Source organism: Malaclemys terrapin, chromosome 11, assembly GCF_027887155.1.
Source record: "Malaclemys terrapin pileata isolate rMalTer1 chromosome 11, rMalTer1.hap1, whole genome shotgun sequence".
Classification (NCBI taxonomy): Eukaryota; Metazoa; Chordata; order Testudines; family Emydidae; genus Malaclemys; species Malaclemys terrapin.
In genome coordinates this window covers 17,098,165-17,120,019 of record NC_071515.1, presented here as the reverse complement: position 1 = coordinate 17,120,019, position 21,855 = coordinate 17,098,165, and the positions used below count along the sequence as shown (strand labels likewise).

Here is a 21,855-nt window from a genome sequence, read left to right as displayed (position 1 = left end):
TCGTTGTTCATTACGGTAAATTGGCGCTTCAGACAGCCCTGTGTTTTTCCATAGCACAATGAACAACAGTTGTTAAATTCTGACACAGCCACTGGCTACTGTAGGCTAAATCAGCAATTTACTACATGGCTTATGCTGCCGCTATCAGTATTTCTGTATGAAGGTGAACAAGTTGTCTCCTGTAGAGTTGTTGTTCCATAATGCTGACGCATACATTAGCAAATATGAATACCTACTTTATAAGCTCCATTCACAACTCTCTATATTAGTCATTACAATTCATTGTCTCTGCCCTAAGGGACATGCAAAGCCCTGCAGGCACCTTAAGGAACTATGGAAAAGTTTCTAGCTGACACCAATGTCCGTGTATTGAGTGCACATATAATTTATATTGGTATCTGTATTTACATATTGAGATGGGTTGGGTCACAGAAACCCCCTTGGGACTGCCACCTGATGTGCTAACACACTCAGTAGATGATAAGCTTTGTAATGATACCTTACAAGAGCCCTTTTGCATGAAGCAAATTCCAGTTACATTATATTCACACTTATTAGCATATTTTCATAAAATCATATGGAGTGCAATGGCACACATATCTCAGTGTAAATGGCTACTTTAACCTGTATACAAAGCAATTATAGAAGGAGGAGGAAAAGCTTGGCAGCACTGTATACAATTATGTTAAAGGGGTACCATCAACCTAAAAATCACACTTCTTGCTGAACATTTTGGGCAAGATTTTTAGCTGGTGTAAAGCAATCTAGTTCTTCTGAAGCCAAGGGCACTACACTAGTTGAGAATCTGGCCCTTTTTGCATATTGTTCCTAAAGTCATATTGTGGTGGCGTTATTTAACATTCATGTTGTGGTAGGATCATTGTGCTAGGTGCTGTACAAACAGACAAAATGACAATCCCTGCCCCAAAGTGCTTAGTCTAAAAATAACACTTAAGTGGACTATCACTGGGAAAGATAAGAGGGGACGGAAATCTCTTTTTTTGTGTTCCAGTTTGTTTGCATAGTGAAGGTGACAGAATGTTCATCTAGTTGATTTCACTGTTTCTTCTGTATTCCACAGTTTGGGGCTAGATTGTGCCTGTAGGCACAGCCCTAAGGAAGAGGTAGCATGTCACTGCTTCGCTCCTGGAGCAGTCTAGGGAAGGAGTTGTGACTAAGGGCAGGTCTACACTTAAAATGCTGCATCGGCGCCCCCACAGCGCTTAAGTGAAGACGCTTCTACCCCCATGGGAGAGCGCTCTCCTGTTGGCGTAGATAATCCACCTCCCTGAGAGACAGTAACTCTGTTGACAGAGCTTCTCCTGTCGACATAGCACTGTGTGCATGGGGGTTTCTGGTCGGTATTACTACATTGCTCAGGGGTGTGGATTTTTCACACCCTTGAGCCATATAGTTCTACTGATATAGGTCCATAGTGCAGACCTGGCCTCAGTCACTCAATTCCTCTCTTGGTCCCCGGGGAGAAGGAATGGCTATAGGTTTATCCCAGTGACCAATTACTTCCGTGTTCAAGCTAGTTAGGTTGCACTAGCTGGCACATTGAGGGGACAGAGCAAAGCTTCTGTCTATTCCCCACTGCTCTGTGCCCATTGCCTGCCATTCTGAGTGTCAGCCGCATGGAGCCAGTTGGGGTGGCATTCCAGTCTTTGAAATATAGGGTTTGTCCTGTACAAGCAACATGTGGTCTTTTTTCACATCAACTGGTAGGCTCTGCTGGCTATGCAGGAAATGTGCTCGCAGAAAAATGAGAGAGAAGAAATCCAGGGTTGTAGAATTCTGTGATGTGCCACTGTACTAGTTTGTTTTGGCAAATCTGACAAAACGAACAAAGAATTTGTTGACCACTTCAGATAGTATTTTAATGATATTGCAATTCTTAGATATCATGAAACCTGTTACCACTAGATAGCTGCAGGGCCGCCCGGGGGGGGGGGGGGGGGAGGGAGGAAGGGGGAGCAAGTGGGGCAATTTGCCCCGGGCCCCACAAGGGCCCCCATGAGAATATAGTATTCTATAGTATTGCAACTTCTTTTTATAGAAGGGGCCCCCAAAATTGCTTTGCCCCAGGCCCCCTGAATCCTCAGGGCGGCCCTGGCCAGGAATCCCCTCTCTGCTTTCCCAGCATCGCTGCAGCGAGATGGGGGGGGGGGGGGGGGGCGGAAGATCCTGCTTTTCTCAGGGTGGAGGGTTTTTCTATCCCCCTTCATTGTGCCCTATGTGGGGGGGGGGTTACTGTCAAACTACTCCCTCCCTGGTGTGTTTCTCATTCACTCTCCGGAGCAGGGTGGGGCGCACCTGGCCAGGGAGGGGCTGGGAAGTCTGGGGAGGCTCAGCCCCTTTGTGTGTGTGTGTGTGGGGGGGGTGCAGTTGGATTCACCCCCCCCATTCCTAGCCACCCCTTAACCCAGGTGGATACATCCAGGGCCCATCTGTCTCCACCTGTTGCTTGTGTTCTCATCCCGTTTACACGCATGGCTGGACTTGAGCCGAGTGACTTACTCCGGATTGACACCCGAGCACCGGATCAACCCCTAGATCTTGCTGCGGGGGGGAGGCGCTATCTGAAGAAGGAGGGGTCAATCCCCCCTGCCCCCCGCTAATGAGTTACTGATCAACTTTGGTCAGGAGGGGCCCGATGCAGCAGGGACGCGCCTGGGGGTTGAACGGGGGATCTGAGATTGAGGCGCCGGAGCCCAAAGTGCCATCGAGGGGCATTAGGAGCCAGGGCCGCCCAGAGGCAGGGCTGGTGCTTCCATTTAGACAATCTAGGTGGTCGCCTAGGGCACCAGGATTTGGGGGGTGCGGCAATTCGGCTGCGGGGGGGTCCTTCCGCGCTCCAGGTCTTCAACGGCAATTCTGTGGCGGGTCCTTCACTCACTCCGGGACCGGCCGCCGAAGTGCCCCGAAGACCGGGAGCGCGGAAGGACCCCCCCACCGCAGAATTGCCAACGACGACCGGGAGTGCGGAAGGACTCCCGCCTAGGGCCCCAAAAACCCAGGCGCCGCTCCTGCCCAGAGGGGGGGCAAGTGGGGCAATTTGCCCCGAGTCTCACAGGGGCCACCAGGAGAATATAGTATTCTATAGTATTGCAACTTTTTTTTATAGAAGGGGCCCCCGAAATTGCTTTGCCCCAGGCCCCCCGAATCCTCTGGGCAGCCCTGGATAGCTGCCTTAACAAATAGCCTCTAATGGATACTTAGTGCAGGGGGAAGTTTATATCATATGTTTGCCACCTGATGATAATTAAAGAATAGGGATTCAGATACCAAAGCCACATTTTGAGGACTTTATCATAGACAGAACACAAACCCATTTGTGCATTTCACTCTTCTGCCTTAGGAGAAAAACCTGTCCTGTAATTCACCTTGTCTCTGAGACATAGAGCACTATCGGAAAGAAATACGTTCCTACTCCTTCTGTAGTATATCCTGCAGGAAGAGAATAGCTTCATCACCCAATAAAATGAAGCATAACCCAGAGGAAAAGCAACTGAGGGGCTGAAGACTCTTTCATATTCAAAAATAAACACCAAACTATGTTTGTTCTTTAGTGTAAGAGACAGAAGTAAAAGATAATTCACCTGGGGAGAAAAAATTGAGCTGTAATTAAATTTACTAAAGAGAAATTTGCAGCTGATAATGGACTTCAGTAGCCTCTGCAAAGTGATGTTTTTACAGCCTGCCACAGTGGCCTGGTCTACACTTAGGCGGGCGTGGGGGGGGATCGATCTAAGATACACAACTTCAGCTACGAGAATAGCATAGCTGAAGTCAACGTATCTTAGATCGACTTAGATTGACTTACTTCGCGTCCTCGCGGTGCGGGATCGACGGCCGTGGCTCCCTCGTCGACTCCGCTTCCGCCTCTCACTCTGGTGAAGTTCTGGAGTCGACGGGGAGCGCGTTCGGGGATCGATTTATCGCATCTAGAAGAGATGCGATAAATCGATCCCCGCTAGATCGATCGCTACCTGCCCATCCGGCGGGTACTGTGGACGTACCCAGTGAAACCATCTGTCCCAGGTACTGGGAGAGCTGCATTTTAAAACCCTTTATATTGCTCTTGAGTGCACCCCGTTTGCTACTTTCCCCTTTCTGGGTGGGACCATGTTGTCCTACCACTCTTAGACTGGATGTTCTAAGACCAACCATGTTTGTCACCCGTGAGCCTTTTTGGCCGGGAGCTTGTGCCAGTGGCTGATTGAAGCGACTCAAAAACAGTTTTTTTAAAACAAAGGCTTATTTATTCCTTCACCCAAAGCTACATAGCAAGCAGAGAAAAGAGTTAAAGCAACAGAGAGTCCTAAATGAATATTTCCCCTTAGCTACACTTTAATCTTTTCCTTGCAAGTGTCTGTAAGCTCTCCTCAGCCCACCTGACCCCCCTGTCCGCCTCTCTTGCTCTCGCTGAGGGTGAGACTCCATGGCAGCTGGGAGGTGTAATTCCCAGCAAGGGTACACGTCCACACACTACCTCTGCTTGAGCTAGCAACTACAAGTAGCAGTGTGGCCATGGCAGCACGGCGGCGGCTCAGGCTAGCTGCCCAAGCACTTACCCAAGAGGTCTGGCAGAACTGTACTCGGAGAATACCCTGTGTATCAGGCTGGATGTCAGCCTCAGTCAGTTGACAAACCCCTCCCTCCCTCTTCTTCCCTAGGCCAGCATCTTTAAGGTTTAGGATCCCTTTTGATCCTAGGCTTTTAGCCTTGGGAAGAGGAAACTGTGCCAGACTGGTGGGATCCAGCCAGGGGTATTTCCCAATTAACAGCTGCTTCTACTCCCCATCACATTTTTCTCTTAAGGATCCTTATCTTTGCCATTGTTTCCTTTCCTGTTTGTTCCCCTCTTTACAGCCTCCTTTGATTTAACTCAAGTCCTGAAGACAGGCAGTATAATATCAAACAGCAGCCACTGGGCCTAAGTAGTGCTCATTTAGAAAGAAAAAACAAAAGGTTAAAAATGTTTGACAGGGGGAAAATGAAGCTTTGACAGCTCAACAGAGGACAGGTTCAGGTTACAGCAAGAGATTGGAACAGTATATAATAGCAAAAACAAGGAGGAGTCCTTGTGGCACCTTAGAGACTAACACATTTATTTGGGCATAAGCTTTCTCAGAACTGGAATTAATTTGCAAACTGGACACCATCAGATTAGGCCTGAATCAAGACTGGGAGTGGTTGGGTCATTACAAAACCTAAACCTAATTTCCCCCATACTAATTTCCCCCTACGGTTACTCACACCTTCTTGTCAAGTGTCTGAAATGGGCCATGCTCATTACCACTTCCAAAGTTATTTTTCCTCCCTTGGTACCCTGCTGTCAATTGAATTGTCTCATTAGACTGACCTCCCACTTGCTAAGGCAAATCACATCTTTTCATGTTTTTATACCTGCTCCTGTATTTTCCACTCCATGCATCTGATGAAGTGGGGTCTAGCCCATGAAAGCTTATGCCCAAATAAATTTGTTAGTCTCTAAGATGCCACAAGGACCCCTCGTTGTTTTTGCTGATACAGACTAACACGGCTACCACTCTGAAACCTATATAATAGCAGTTACTTAGACCCACTGGCTGCAGTTTCCTTTTTAATTTCAGTTTCACTGGGCATCTGCAGTCCATCTATTCCACTGGCTTCATGGATTAGGAGCCCGGGCTCCTTTCCATTCTTGGGAGTGACCAGCTACTCTTTGGCACAGTTTCTGTGCTTATCCCCAATATGGTGCAGTTTCTGCAGGGTTTGCCCTGCACCGTATTGAGGTAAACCCCAAAAATGTGCAGGTCAGTGCAAAAAGCATAACCACCCTTAGAGGGCTCGCAAACTGGTTAAAGGGTACTAGGCACTGCATCGGTGAGTGAGGATGGAGAGGCAGCGTTAGCGCTGTTGTGGGAATGTAGGAACCTTCATGTCGATGTCCCTGACTTTCAAACTCTTTTGTGTGTTAATTATATTATCCTATTACTACAGTGCTATTCTGCACACATTTTAAATACATTAAATGTGTTTGGAGCCTCAGTCCTATAACAGGCTCAAGTCCTGAGTAGCAAGCTCACTGTATGGGGAAGGAATCCTCCCAACTAGCTGTGAATCTGCCCCCTAGCTTCTACCTCTGCCCTGGTGCTGGAATAGCCCCATAATACTCATTCTTCCATTCTCTCAAGGACAATGGATAGTGGATCCATGCAGTAGCTAGTCCACTTGTCCCCCCCGAATCTCCACTGAGGCAGGGTGCCTCAATGGAAGAGAGGCCCTTGTGCAGTGACTGAAACGCCTCACCCCCCCCAAACATATGCACATGAACAGCAAAGTGCACCGGTTTCTGTAGGTGTAAGATAGCTTAGTGCTTGGTCTTTCTGCTGAGGTTACTAACAAGGAGGCCAGTTAATGACCACTGTAGCATTTCTTCGGTGACGTCACCGATTCTGTCCACGTAGGCCCCTAAAAAGCGACTAGGTTCTACTGAGCTTCTGCTATTACCAAGCTGGGACCCAGTTCTCCTCTACTAAAAATAAAGGTAACACTCCCATTTATTTCAACAGGAATAGGCCTTTGTAGCCAGAAATATTTCAAGTTTTGAGAAATAACCCGGAATTGAGTCTTTGTTAATTTTATTCACTCAAGGCTTTTTTTTACTTTCTTAAAAGTGTAAATGACAAGTAAATACATACTTGCATAATACTTCACTTTAAGCCCTGCCAGCTAAGCAGTGATTTAAGAATTAGTTCTCCATCAGTGAGCTTATAAATCATACATTTAAAAATCTATTCCTATAGAATTCTTGGTGGGTTGTCATGTGCGTATCGCAAGAATAACAAAATGTTACTCAACAGTCAATTTTCAATCTTTATTCCAAAGACAGGTTCATTTTAAAAATAACACACATTTAGGACTTGATGTTGCTTTCCTTATACACCCATAACGCCCACCGGGACTTATAATTTTACATACAGTTTAGGCTGTCTGCAATTCAAATCTCCTTTCCAACAAAATCCTCTACGAAGGGGTTAACAAGGAGGAAGGAATGGTCTTGTGGACTGATTCAGGAGATCTGGTTTCAATTCCAGGTTCTTCCACAGGGTTCCTGTGTGACCTTAGGCAGGTGACCTCATCTCTCTGTCCAATGTGTAAAAAGGAGAACGATTGTCTCTCTTGTCCATTTAGAATGCAAACGTTTCAGTCTCTTATTATATGTATGCACAGCACCTTCCGCAGTGGGACCTTGATCTTGGCTGGGGCTTCAGGTGCTAAGTTAATAGAAATAATAATGATCAGTTTCACATGTCTGGCCAAAGCTCAGACCCACTGAAGTCAGTAGCAAAATTCTCATTTGTTTCAATAAGATGAGGATTTGGCCCAGAGTTCCTTTTGACTTCAACAGGCCAGAGCATGGGCTAAATGCTTTGCTATAGCATTGTAAACTTGTTTTCTTGATTTAAATGATTACATGTTTTAGCTGTCCTATGATCACCCATGCAGAATGCAATCTCTTCTTTTATCAGTATTATTTGCATTGCTATTCATGTATCTGTGAAAGAAAATAATTGAAAAAATAGAACGGAGAGTAACTCTGAACAAATTGCTATTCGTCTTTCGCTGGCTAACTAATCATCATCTCACTGTATTGAACCATTGCTATAACAGCCCTTGTTTCACTTCTTAATTTTTTCCAGCTTCCAGTCTAAGCTGCCATTGATTCCAATGAGACGCATATTCTGGCTTCCTCCCTTAGGTTGGCTAGTTCCTTGTTCAGTGAAATCAATGGGCCAACTCAGTACAGTACTAATCATTATGAGCAAGGATGGCAGAATATGACCCGACAGACCCAGCATCAAATGCTAGAATCTTTACCTTCTTCATAACAATAAAGTGATAATCTCCTAGCTTGCTGTTTTCGATCAATTTTATCTAGAAAATAATGTTTGGAACAACTTTTTCTGTTTCCACTGGTTCTGTAAGGCCCAAGTTCAAGAAAGCATCCCTATTTAAGAAAGCACTTAAACACAAGCTTCTGCTTGGCCTTAAGCAAGTGGTTAGCACTCATTGATGTCAATGGGACGTAGGCACCTAGTTAAAGTTAAATATGTTCAAGTGCTTTCCTGAATCAGGGCCTAAGTTTTCTGCCAATGCAGTTATGGAATATAAAACTGAGAGTTTCTGGTCCTGATTCTCTATGATTTCCCCCTTATGCAGTCATGTATTCCTGTACAAAGGGGATGTAAAATGCCACCTAGGAGCCACCGCAGCAAAAAGCATACCAACCCCTGGTATGATGGAGGAGCTCCTGCAAGGTTGATAGTTTCAGGGCAGTCATACCCATCAGGAAAAGTGTCATGAAGGAGATTCCAAGTATAAGCAGTGCCTGCAAGGGCATTATAAATATGGCCAGGGTCACCCAGAGGCTTAAAAATGAACCGCAGTTAATGTTGTAATGCGTTAAAATAAATCAGCATAGGTGGAGACAGTAGACTAGGAGAAATGTGGAGGATTAGTAAAAATGACATGAGTAATAATAGCAATTATTGCGGGGTGACTAATGAATTCCTGCTTCAATTAAACCTAGGACCTTTCTTTTACTTTCCCAGGGGAAGAAGAAATAATGGAACTGATATCTGAAATAAACTAAACAAAACCCCCTTCTTCTACAGTCCTCTAGTGCCAGTCCTGCCTGTCACTGTCTGCTGGTAAATAGAATAATCATAATTAGTAATTACACAGAAAGTGCACATAGTTCCTGAGGATTAAAAGTTATAGATGAGCAAGTTTGAATTGACTTCCTATAAATCCTATGATGTCCAGCTGCTGGCTGGTTTATGGACGAAGCCCTTTAGCAAATGAAAAGCAGTTGCAAGGCTGCTGGCAAAATCTGCCATTTCCCATAGCTGTTGTCACACTGTCTGGACTGGCTCACAACTGTGAATGCCTACCTCAGGGAACACTGTTAGAAACAGGGCAGACACCCCAGACTGGTGGTATAGTCTATAATTAGATTTCTCCAAGCCAGAACAAGTGTGAACTCCTGAATCACTAAAAAGCAACAGAGGGTCCTGTGGCACCTTTAAGACTAACAGAAGTATTGGGAGCATAAGCTTTCGTGGGTAAGAACCTCACTTCTTGCATCTGAAGAAGTGAGGTTCTTACCCACGAAAGCTTATGCTCCCAATACTTCTGTTAGTCTTAAAGGTGCCACAGGACCCTCTGTTGCTTTTTACAGATTCAGACTAACACGGCTACCCCTCTGATTCCTGAATCACTGTATCAGTCTTACCATGGAGTCACAGGCAGGCCCCTTAGATACTCCAGTCTACCTTGCCACCCCCCAGACAAACTGGACCCCGTGATAAATGATCAAGTGCACCAAAAATCACACAATATTTAGGCTGCTTCCATTCCCAAGAGACCAGTCATTTACCCCAGATCAACTGGTACCCTAAATCTTACACCAAAGACGCCTGCAGCCAACCCCGCAATAAACTATCTAAAGGTTTATTAACTAGGGGGAAAAATAGGAGAGTTATTTACAGGTTAAAGCAAGCAAACATATACACACATATGAGTTACCATCTAAATCCTAAGGGTGACAGAGTTGTAGTGATCTGCCGGTTCAAAGTGTCTTTCAGGGCATACGGAGGAGTCAGCCCCTGGGGATCTCTGGCTTCGCTTCAGAGTCTCTGGCCCTGTCAAACAGTCAAAAATATGGAAAAATTTCCTGCAACTTTGTTTGATTTCCTTCACTCACCTTCCAAGCTCACAAGCTGAGCGTCCTTGCATGTAGCATTTCCCAGGTGCCATAGGGCCATTAACCAATCCTTTGTACTGTGATGTTCTGGATGGGGGTGGGGGGACACGATTTCCCATGCCTGGGTTTACAAGTTAGGAGCAAACATTTTCAAAGTTATAAAGCAAAACTTACATATTTTCTTATGGCATGGAGTACTGACATTACAAGTGAGATTATTGCATGCAGCAACTTCCAAGCATTTCATAGAGTCTAAACACTGCATACATTCTTATAGGAGATTACTACCTATTTTAAGCAAAAAACTAACAGGTGAACTGGCCTCATCTCCAGCTATGAGTTTGTTAGGTCTTTGCTAATGCCTGCAGTCTGGGCAAGAGCTGGCATCTGGCCTGCCAGTGTCACGGCTGTATTTTATAGCTGCCATTTGGAAAGAAAGCGGTGGCCTTTGCTACAGTGAATGGTCAAGCCCAGGGTCCAGCTATAGTTGCAAGCTAAATCCATCTGCTTTCTGCTTCATTTGAAAAAGACCATCCAAACTGGACTGGAATACACTGTTGGGCCAAATAATAGCGGCCCCCTATAGGGCAGTACTGGAATTTGGGGAGAGACCACAGGAGCCCATTCTGTCTCCTAATTCACTTACGAAGGAAGTAGACAAAATGCTGGAGCTTGTGTACTTTCAATGCAAGTGGAGGGGTTCAGCTAGGGTGATCAGATAGCAAATATGAAAAATCAGGACAGGGGGTGGGGGGTAATAGAAGCCTATGTAAGAAGAAGCCCCAAATATTGAGGCTGTCCCTATAAAATCGGGACATCTGGTCACACTAGGTTCAGCTAGCCCAGACAACAGCACTGAACATTCTGACAGAGGAGGAACTGCACATGCATCTCCTATACTGCCACTTCTGAGTGTATTCCTAGCAACAGTGCCCAGTGCTTTGGGATGCCTGAGAAATCAAGGCCACAGCTACTATCTATTCATTATCAAAATAAGATTACTTCACAGAGGGCAGTCCTTTGGTTTAGTTTTCAGTGAAGGCAGACAGAAAAGTGCCGTGGGAAGCCATCTTTTATGACCATTGATTCATCTAACAGTTGAAGAATGCACATTCTTGATTCACTGCAGTCCTTTATAACAAAGGTGCTAATAGCAGAGGAAAGTAATGACATGGATAAAAGAAGTTGTTTTACTATTTTTGTCCTGGGGAGACAGAGATACAAGTGTATCCTCTGAGAAAACCCATTAGTTTCTATTTATGTTTCTCTCTGTTCATAATTGATCATTTCAGCCTTGCTCATGAAGCAGCAGAGAAGACGAAGTAGGTAAGGTGTCTCAATACGGGCAACTTTCCTTGTCTTCTAATCAGACCAATTTAATTGACGGCCAACATTCTGGTTTTGGATGAACAAAGGTTATATAGGCCTGGATTCAAAATGTCCCTTTTCAGGACAGCACTTCAGCATGTTCTTAAGTCCCATGGAAACCAAGATAGTTAAGTCCTGCCCTAAGTAGGGATGGATTGAAGCACACACTTAAGTGCTTTCCTATGTAGAACTGGGCAAATTATTCATAATTCATTACTTATTTCATAGATTAACTTCATCTTTTTTCCTGTTCACAGATTGCAAAATTCTCAAGTGTGTTCCTTACACAAAGTGAGGCCGCGGGCCTGTGGGAAAAATAGCATGTGATTACATCATTAAAGACTGCATTGCAACGCATGTGCACAAGGAGGCAAATGAAAGTTTCACCAGAAACCTTAGTTTTGGCATTGCCTAGATTCTAATTGCTTTACTTTGCAACCTTAATGTTGTCTTAGTGTAGGGTTTTTTTTTAAATATAACCCCCTACATTTAAAAAAAAAAACCAAACCCTGAAAAAACAGCAGTGCCATCTGCTGGAACCATATTGACCCCACATGGGATATCAGTAAGGTTGGGACTTTCAGAGCCATAACACAGACCTCTACCACTTGAACTAGCTGGTAATAATAGTAGGCTGTTATCCTGTATCACTAGAGAGGGAAGAGACATGTTTTGCCTGTGGGCATCACAGCTGTTTGTCAGACAGCAGAGAAATGTTGAGATTTGAGAATCCTGGGTTCATTTCCAGTTTCTGTAAGGGAGTATTATCTAGTGGTTATAGACCCTTCTGCCCAGTCCTCCAGCTTGTCTCTGTCCTCTTCTTCTCCATTCTCTACCCCCCTCCTCTTCCACCCACTCCAGCTCCTGTATGTCTCAGCCTCTCTTTCTCTCTCACTCACTCACTACTAGTTACATTAGGCCACTCTTTGGCTATCTACATGTAAACCCACACACTTTTACACTGAACTTGTGGATGTCACCAAGCTTGGCTTGAATTAACAAGATAGTTTCCATGGTAACTAATATTTTTTCAGAGGGAGAAAAGTGGAGTGAAACTATAAAGGTAGAGGGTGATCAAAATAATGCAACTATGTGTAATACATATACTTGAGCTATGGGTTGGATGTTACATTTCCATTATCACTCGCTTGAGAAGCCTGCACAACTCAGTGTGAATAACAGACATCCCAAATGCTCTTTAAGAGCTCATCAAAACCTTTACAGAATGTACACTGTCCCCGATACCCTTGTTATAACATTAGCACATACTCTTGTAGTCTGGAACGGAACACAGATCATCAGGACACCACTGAGTCATAATAAACATGGAATCCTATTCAGCCACATTAAAGACTACAATTGCACTTGAAACTTCCTGGGGGAAAAAACCCAAATGTAAATGCATTTCTCTCCTTTAGAAGGTAAACAGGACAGAGTTTAGCTATAATTGGAGGAGTGCACAATTATAAGCATTTTGATTCAGAGATAGACAGTAATGAATTTGGTTCATGGGGTCATATTATGCATTATTTATAGATATTCACTGAATATTCACGACATGAAACACATCTCATTACATTTATCATTGATGCCGATTTGTTTGTAATGAATCTTACAGTTGTGCTCAGATATATACTGTAAGAAATATATTTGTCACTTGCAGTTATTGGCTCAAGCATTCATATAAAGAAATTTCATGTAACTGACTATGAGATGCATAGATTTTTAAGACCAAGAAGTCTGAGTTCCTGTATGATCCAGGCCATGGAATCACTCAGTTGATCCCAATATCTTGTGATTGACTAAAGCATATCTTCCAGTCTAGATTTCAAGAGATGCAGAATCTGCCTCTTTCCTTGGTAGTTTGTTCCAATGATTAATCACCCTCACCGTTAAAAATGTGTCTTCTTTATATTTGAATTTGTCTGGTGTTAACTTCCAGCCATTGGTTCTTGTTATGCCTTTCTCCAGTCAATGAAAGGGCCCTTTAGTACCCAGCATTTTCTCCCTATGAAAGTACTTGCACTCTGTAATGAAGTCATCTCTCAATCTTCTTTTTGATAAGATAAACAAATGGGGTTCTTTAAGTTCCTCACTGTGAGGTATTTTCTCCTGCATTCAGGTCATTTTTGTTTCTCTTTTCTGCATCCTCTACAATTTTTCAACATCCTTTTTAAAATGTGGAAACCAGAGCTGGATGTAGTACAGGTATTCCAATACTGGTCTCACCAAAACCATATACAGCGGTAAAAATCTACTCCTATTCAGTACTCCCCTGTTTATATATCCATGGATTGCATTTGCCCTTTTTGATACTGCATCATACTGGGAGCTCACATTGAATGGTTTGTCCACTGTGACTTCATGATCCTTTCCAGAGTCACTGCTTTCTAGGATAAAAGCCCCCATTCTGTAGGTAAGGCCTACTACATTCCTTGGTCCTACATTTATGACCTTGCATTTGCCTATACTGGAATACATTTTGTTTGAATGGGCCCAAATGATCCAAATTCTCTGCATGACTGTCCTGTCCTGATCATTATTTACCAGTCTGACAATCTGTATGTCATTGCAATTTTTATGAGCAATTTTATATTTACGTACAGATAACTGTCAAAAATATTGAATAGCATCACGCCTAGTACAGATCCCAGCGGAACCCCACAAGAAACACCCCCATTCAATGATGATTTCCCATTGACAGCTGGTTGTTGAAATCTGTCAGTTACTCATTTCTTAATCCATTTAACATGTACTTTATTGATGTTGCCTTGTGCTAATTTTTTAATCAGACTATCATATGGTACTAAGTCAAATGCCTTGCAAAAGTCTATGTATATTGCATCTACACATTGATCAAGCATTCTTGTAATCTCATCAAAAAATGAAATCAGGTTTGTTTGACAAAACCTCGTATAAAACAACATTGATTGGTGTTAAATAAATTCCCATCATTTAATTCTTTATTGATTGAATCCTGCATCCGCTTTTCCATTCTTTTTTACTGGGATTGAAATATTTGTTCATTCTTTATGGTATATCGTTAGTCTCTTAAGTCACATGTATTATTTCTGCTCCCTATCTGAATAAATCAAACTTTCTGAACAGGAGAATCAGTAGTGGCAGGTAGAGACCAATCCTGATCCCATCAAAATGAATGGCAAAACTACCATTGATTTTAACGTTGCAGAAGCAGACATATTAAGGATAACATGTAACATGTTTCTAGCACAGTATTTCAGATGAATCACACGTTGTGATCAAACTCATGAACCTTTCTGGCTTTTCAGTGGTCATCTGAATATTTGTGAACAATTAACCCCATAGCCCCAGGAATCATCTGTCACTGTGCCTCAATGGGTTGCAGCTGAGAATACCAAATTCAGGGCAGACTGCTGAAAAATAGGGCAGATTAAACCCCAAATTGGTGGTTATTCAATCATTAGACTATACCAAGTCAGGAGCAAAAGTGAACTTCTGTCTCACCAAATTGGTTAACAAGAAGCCAAAAAGGCAGTCTCCTTAGGCATTCCAGGCCTTGGCTCACCACCCAGACACTGGGCTTTATGGTGAGTGGTTACTGAAAACCAATTTAATCAAATATAGGGGCCTTCTAATCAATATGTAACTCAGATCTTACCCAGTAATCATGCTGATGCCACTGTAACTAAAAGTTACACTGATGTAACTAAAAACTAAAGGTTTAATAAGAAAAGAAAAGAAGAGAGTTATAAGTGGTTAATAAATCATATACATACAAGTGATTTTTTTAGTGTTTATAGATCAGGATCACAACAGTGATGGAATAAACTGTTAGCTTGCAAAAGCCTTTTTGGAGTTGCCCAAACATATTGGGGGTCATCAGTTCTTGTCCAATGCTTCCTTTTTGGAAAGCCAATCCAGGGAAATGAAGATGAAATGGAGTTATCTCAGGTGCCTTTTTATAGCCTTTTCCATGTGCATGGAATTTTACTGTGTCAAAGCTCTCAGCCCGCATGGGAAATTACTGGCCCAAGAAGGTGTCCAGGGTCACATGAGCTTATCACATGCCCCTACATGCTATGATGCCTCACAGGGGCAGTCATTGCCCATATTCTTTCTGAGGCATCCACAGGCATGAGTTTCTTCAGGGGCTCATTGTTAAAGTGAGGTGTCCTTAATGGGCCATCGACACACAGCTGTCTAGCTTTTATGTACATTTTATCTGGTGGGTGATACCCAGGAATACAACTCGTGTATAAGCTGTAAATTGACAGCCAGTATTCAGCACTTTAGATGCAAGGTACATGGATTTAACCAGGAGAACCATATTTGATAGACTGTAACTTTTCCATTGACACCTTACATGACTTATATTGCACAAGATTTGTTGCAATTGTATAACAGTGGTAGCAACAATGCTACAAATGGCCATCTTTCTTATACACAGCATCACATCGTCACAAACTGAACTCAACACTTTGAATTGCAAACATTTCCCTGATCAGTTATGTTATTATTCAACCAGCCCTAGGGCTCAAGTAATGATCATATATATGAATAAGCAAATAACAAATACTCCATCAATGACTGCAGTGAAAATCATCACAGCTCATATTTTGTATAACCCAGGCAAGATCTAATAATTTTCTATGGAAAATTAAGCACAGTTTAGCATAAACAACCAATAATGTGTGCAGTTGGCATTTTTCTGTTTTTGTTTCATCCCTACGTTCAACTTGTTAGACTAAATGTACTGAAAGAGTGTTAGCAAGAAGCTTTCTGGCAGGTTTGCTTTTCATTTGTCTGTGAATATACTGATGCGTTGTTGTGCATTGCAGATGGCTTCTAGTGTGCACTTCTATACATACATCTCTGAGTACCACAGGGATACCACATATTCAACAACGAGGATAAAAGCATGTGATAGCTACCTCCTTCACTGATCACTGTCCAACTTGTGATCTTCCTGGGCTCACACAGCAAGTCAGTGGTTAAGGCCAAGCCTACACTACAAAGTTTTGTTGGCGCAGTGAGAGGCATAAAAAAGCCACACCCCTTAGCCAGCATTGCTGTAGCACTTAAGTGAAGACGTGCCTGTGATGATGGGAGAAAGTCGGTATAGATAATCCACCTCCCTGAGAGGCGGTGGCTGTCGTTGGGAGAATCTCTGTCTACACAGGGGTTTAATATTGGTATAACTACATTGCTCAAGAGTATGAATTTTTCACATCTGTGAGTGACATAATTATATCACTCTAGGTCTGCAGTCAGGGCCAGCACTAACTTTTTTGCCGCCCCAGGCAAAAAAGAAGAGTGCCGCCTCGCTGTAACACCCCACCCCCCAGTGCTGCACCGCCGACCCCCCTCCCTCCCAGAGCCACGCCAGGCCGCCGAAACCCCCGCCCCTCCCGATTGCCGCGCCGGGCCCCCCAAACCCCAACACTCCCCTGAGCACCGGGTCACCCAAAACCCCCGGAGCCCTGGGCAGCCGAACCCCCCCCTGAGCGCCGCGCCGGGCCACCAAACCCCGCCCCCGAGCGCCGGGCCGCGCCGCGCCGGCCAATCCTCACCCCCCGAGTGCTGCGCCAGGCCGCCCAAACCCCTGGAGCACCGCGCCGCCCAAACCCCTGTCCCTCCCCCAGTGCTGCACTGGGCTGCCCAAACCCCTGCCCCCCCAGAGTGCTGCGCCGGGCCGCCCAAACCCCCTGAGCGCCACGCCGGGCCGCCAAAGCCCCCGCCCCCGCCCCCCCAGTGCCGCGCCGCTGAAGCCCCTGCACCCCCCCCCCCGGCACCATGCCACCGAAAAAACCCCCAGCCCTCGAGCGCCACCCCGCGAACAAAAACACCGCGAGCACCCCCCACCACCCCAACATTGGCCGCCCCTTATAAGGTGCCACTCCAAGCACGTGCTTGGTCGGCTTGTGCCTGGAGCCTGCCCTGTCTGTAGTGTAGACCTGGTCTATGTGAACAGAAAAACTCTTCCTGTCGGCATCAGCTAGGTCTACTCTAGGGGCTCTGCTGATTTAACTATACTGACAAAGCACTTGCAGTGTAGACAAGGCCTTACTCAGGAACAGAACCCAGATTTCAAGTCCCCTGCTCTAGCCCCCTTTTGCTTTCATTTAAAAATGTACCCAGAAGTTATTTTGCAGCACTGACCATGCTGCGCATTTATTGGGAACGCTTGGCCCCCAATTGGCAAATCAGTTTATAAAGTGTTTTAAGCTCCTTTCAGATGAGAAATGTATATAATTACAAGTCATTAGCATAACAAAATTTGAAAAATGAAAACAAAAATAACCTTCTATCCCTGTGATGAATCAGTCCAATTATCGGTAACATATAAGTATGCTCCTGCCCTGCTCCTGCAGGACTGCCAAGGTATTAGTGACTGTTGTTTATTGTACAGCATCCATCGTGGGTCACAAGTCATTATAAGGTTGATCTCTGGATATCATTATACATGACTCAACACAGATATGAAAGGGAACGCTATCTCTTTGAGCAAAGAAGGAACGGCACTAATAGACGTGGGACTGTGATAAAATGTACGGAAGGCCACTAGAAAATGTTCACAGGATGGGAAAAGCATTTCCTACTCCACTCTAATATTGGTGAAGATGCTTTTATGCCATAAAATGAGCGTCCACATGCAGATTTACACCAAAATACCCAAACGGTGTGAATGAGAACAAACTGAGTGATATCCGTGTGAGTCTGCGTGTGGACCAGCTCAGAGGGCCTCATTCTGATTTCTGTCACTCGCAGTGTTACACATCTGTAATTCCAGTGACTTCACTGGAGTTACTTCTGATTTACACCAGACTTAGTCAGGCCTACTAGGCCTGGTCTTCCGCTCTGATACACTGGTGTAATGGAGTGGAAAATCAGGCTGGTGCTGCTAACCTGCCAATCCATTCACTGTGCAAGTCACCTTCCTTTTCTGTCACTGACCATCTCAACCAAGGTCCTCTCTCTACTTACATTTCTGATGTCATTTCTACCTACTCTATTTGCTCCCTGCACCTTTCCTAGTCCTCTTGCTTAACTGCACCTCTATTTTCATTCTTGGCTTCTTGCTCTCTGTCATGTTATTCTATACCTGGAATAATCTCCCACTCTGCCAAACTTCTCATGGTAAAACCCACTTTTTCCAGGAATGCTTTAATCACCTTTTCCCTACTCCATTAATCTCTCCCTGCTTTCCCATCCCTGGAATGCCCTCCATATTGTCTTGTATTTGTTTTCCATTTATCTTAGATTGGCAAACTATCAGCACATGAAATGTGTAGTACTGTATGTTAGTAAAGCATCATATCAATCTCTGGCCAAATATATACAGTTTAAGAATAATAAAATAATAATTATTCCCTTTAATATTCTAAACATCAGAAAGCTTCTAGATTGTCCCATTATTTCCAAAACAGTATACTTAAGTGGCGTCTCAGTTTTGGCCAATGAGTGTCAAGATGTATTTTCTTGCATTTATATCATTCATGCACTAGGTGTCTCTGTGTGTTGTGTAGACTAGAATTCCAAACTGTGTGTGATACTGGTAAACAAGAGAGACAAAGCTGGAACTCAAGGTGTATGGACATTTGTTCATTTGCGTGTGTAGCTGTACTCATTTTGTTTAATGTATGGATCCTGTTTAAGATCATAATACTGTCTATATTATTACAGTAAGGATTGATGTATAGAGCGAATGTATATAACAGTAGTGCTTAGTAACTCAGGGTGCATGTACAAAGCAAAAAAAAAAAAAAAAAAAGACCCAGGGCAATGAGTCTCAGCGTCTGGGTCAACTGAGTCATGCTCATGCTGTGGAGCAAAAAATAGCAGTTTAGACATTCAGGCTCAGACTTGAGCCCAAGCTCTGAAACCCGGTGCTGGGGGAGGATCTCAGAGCCTGGTCTTCAGCGCAAGCCTGAACGTCTGCATTGCTGTTTTTAGCTCTGCAGCACAAGCCCAAAGAGCCACAGTAAGTTGACCCAGGCTCTGAGACTCGTTGCTGTGGTGGGTTTTTTTCCTGCTTATATGTGCTCTTTGGCTTCTTGGAAACTCATGTGTTCCCATGTCTCCTGCATAAACTCATTACAACCAGCATGAGATCTACTGGCACCTTTGCTGAGCATGCTAGTTCCTGGAATTTCGAACATATTAAATGAACAGCTTGTTGGCATCACAGTGGTAAAGTCGCGACATAAATACGCTGATGCTTGTTATGGAAAAAATGTATCTCCACAAAGGGGACCAGATGCCTGGGCGTCTGGAGTAGCTCACAAGCGTGAGTGCCAACCTCAGAGCAGACTGGCCAGGAACAGGGCCCAACCCCCAAACTGGCTGTATGTTCTACAGTTAGATTTCACCAACCCAGTAACAAATGTAAACTCCTTGAGCACTATAACAGCCTTAACATGGAGTCACAGACAGTCCCCTTGGGCACTCCGGTCTCTCTTGCGATGCAAGCAAGCCTGCCTTTTCAATAGATGGTCCCTTACACCAAAAATCACAACAATATGCAGGTTATTTCCAGTCCCAAAGGACAAGGCCAGTTGTACCTTAGAGATTGCATACCAAAGACAACTCTATTAGCCAGTCCCATAATAAACTAATTAAAGATTTGTTATCTAGGAAAAAGAAACAAGAGAGTTATGTACAAGGGTAAAGCAGGTAAACAAACACATGAGCTACAGGCTTAGGTTTCAAAAGGTAATAAATGTTGCTGTAATATGCAAGCTCTGTATGTCCTTTAGGGCTAACCCAAGCTAAGCAGTTTGGGGATCTCTTGCTTATGCTTAGAAATATTGCCCTCTCCAAATTCCAAGCAGCATCATTATATAGATCCTTCTTATTAGGCAATTTTATTCTCTTCCCCTAGAGCTCAAGTTGATAGGATGAATTCACGTGCAGGTTTCCTCTTCATGGAGCAATCAACAAGGTCTTTGTCCTTTGATGTTCACAATGGCTCATTTGGTTTCAATGGATCCTCTTGTGGGCAGGACCTAACATCTTCTGTAGGAAGCCAGCGTTTTACACCAATTAATGCTTCTTTTCTGTTTGGTGAGTTAAAGGTACAGGGGTTTACAATGCAACCACTCAGTAGAACTTTATACAATGGGTTACAGATGTTATAAGTGAGATCAATACGTACAGCATCCTACAAGCATTTCATCATGACTAAACACTAAACACATTCTTATCAACATAACAGCTATTTTAACAATGCTAACACACAGGGGAGCCGGACAGGTTTCCAGCTATGCATCTGTCAGTGTTCAGTGAGGCCTCGGGGCCTTGGCATGAGCTGGCACCTGGTCTCCCAGCGTCACACAGCACAACTTATGTTTTGTATTAAATGGCCCAAAACAATTATTGATATATTCAGACAGAATCAGGTTAGTTGCAGCAGAAATATATTAGTGCTAATCATACAATGCATGAATAGAGCAGAAATATTTGTATAGTTCTCTTAACTCATTTCACAGTGTCTCCTGGCATAAGACAAGCATGCTCATCAACTTCATAGTGATTATGTGTTCCAAGACCCCTGGAGAGTTATCAGACATAATTGCCTATAAAAATACTATTTACAGTTTGCTACTTATTGAGTTAAATGCCAAGTTTTCTCCCCCTCCCTGCAATAAACTAGAATTTGTTCAAAAGGATCTTGCTTTCTCACATGTTCCCGCATACACACAGTTATAATAATAGAGATGCCACATTGCCCCATCTGTACTGACTGTAGCTCAATTTAGATAGGTGACTTGCTGTGCCTTTGCCTTTGACCATGTACTTCGTCTATAACCTCATTTTTGATTTTGCTTCCCTTTAGGTCAAAAGTCTGGAGGCTGATTCTACTCTGACACCACCATTTTACAAGGGACTGACTTTGTTAGTGTCACCAGAGATACTCCTGATCTGCACCTCTGTCACTCATTGCAGCCTGAAAAGATGGGAAAACTTCCCCACCGCTTCAGTCATGGTTAAATCAGAATACAAACACGTCTGACAAAAATAAACTGGCTCTTTGGATTTTCTGAGATGTCAGCTATGGCCTGTGTGCATAACGGCCAATATGCCAGAGAGTACTTAAAGTCACTGGTCACAGTGTAGAGTAATGAAATTAAACCAGGTCTCAAAGAGGATGTGAAAAGAATACTCTTCTACCGTGACTCAACTGAATTATTTCTTTTAAATAAAAACTACCATGTTAATCTCACGATCATGGATCCTCCACCAGTATAAACCAGTGCAGTGCCGCTGAAGTACATGCAAATAACATAGTGTTACTTTCATCATCTAGCTGGTGTCAATGCTTCCCATACATTGGGGGTGAATCCTTTAGCTGAAGCAGGCTCCTTGAGCCTAGAAACAATATCCATCATAACTTGCCCTGTTATGTTTCTAAACTTCAGTGCGCTCTTCACTTGTTTAGATATATTTCGCAAACCGCCATCATCGTCAAAGTTCAATGACAGGCTCCCCAAAGCACCTCCGAAAAAGTTGCTTTGATAAAGTCATCGCTTATTCAAAACAGTATGGACCAGCTCCTCAGCTGGTGTAAAGCAGTGCTAGGCTGAGGCCTAAAGGCTTGGCAAGAGCTGGCACCCGGTCTGCCAGCATAACAAACCTAACAGGACTTTTGCCTGACTAAGGCATATATGTTGAGGCTTTAGACAGAAAATCTGATGACAACAAGCTTTGTTGCAAAATGGCGTCATTGCTCCTGTTAATCTTGTGCCAGG

General features: G+C 43.8%; 1 long non-coding RNA gene across 2 annotated transcripts in view; it reads left to right on the top strand.

Moving 5' to 3' along the window:
* Nucleotides 1-21,329, top strand: part of LOC128845685 (uncharacterized) — a 43,950-nt gene extending 22,621 nt beyond the window's left edge. For both annotated transcript variants that reach the window (XR_008446703.1, XR_008446702.1), the window contains 2 exons: nt 19,989-20,170; nt 20,943-21,329. This is a non-coding gene — a long non-coding RNA (uncharacterized LOC128845685). The remainder of the gene's footprint in view (nt 1-19,988; nt 20,171-20,942) is intronic.
* Nucleotides 21,330-21,855: the final 526 nt, after the last annotated feature.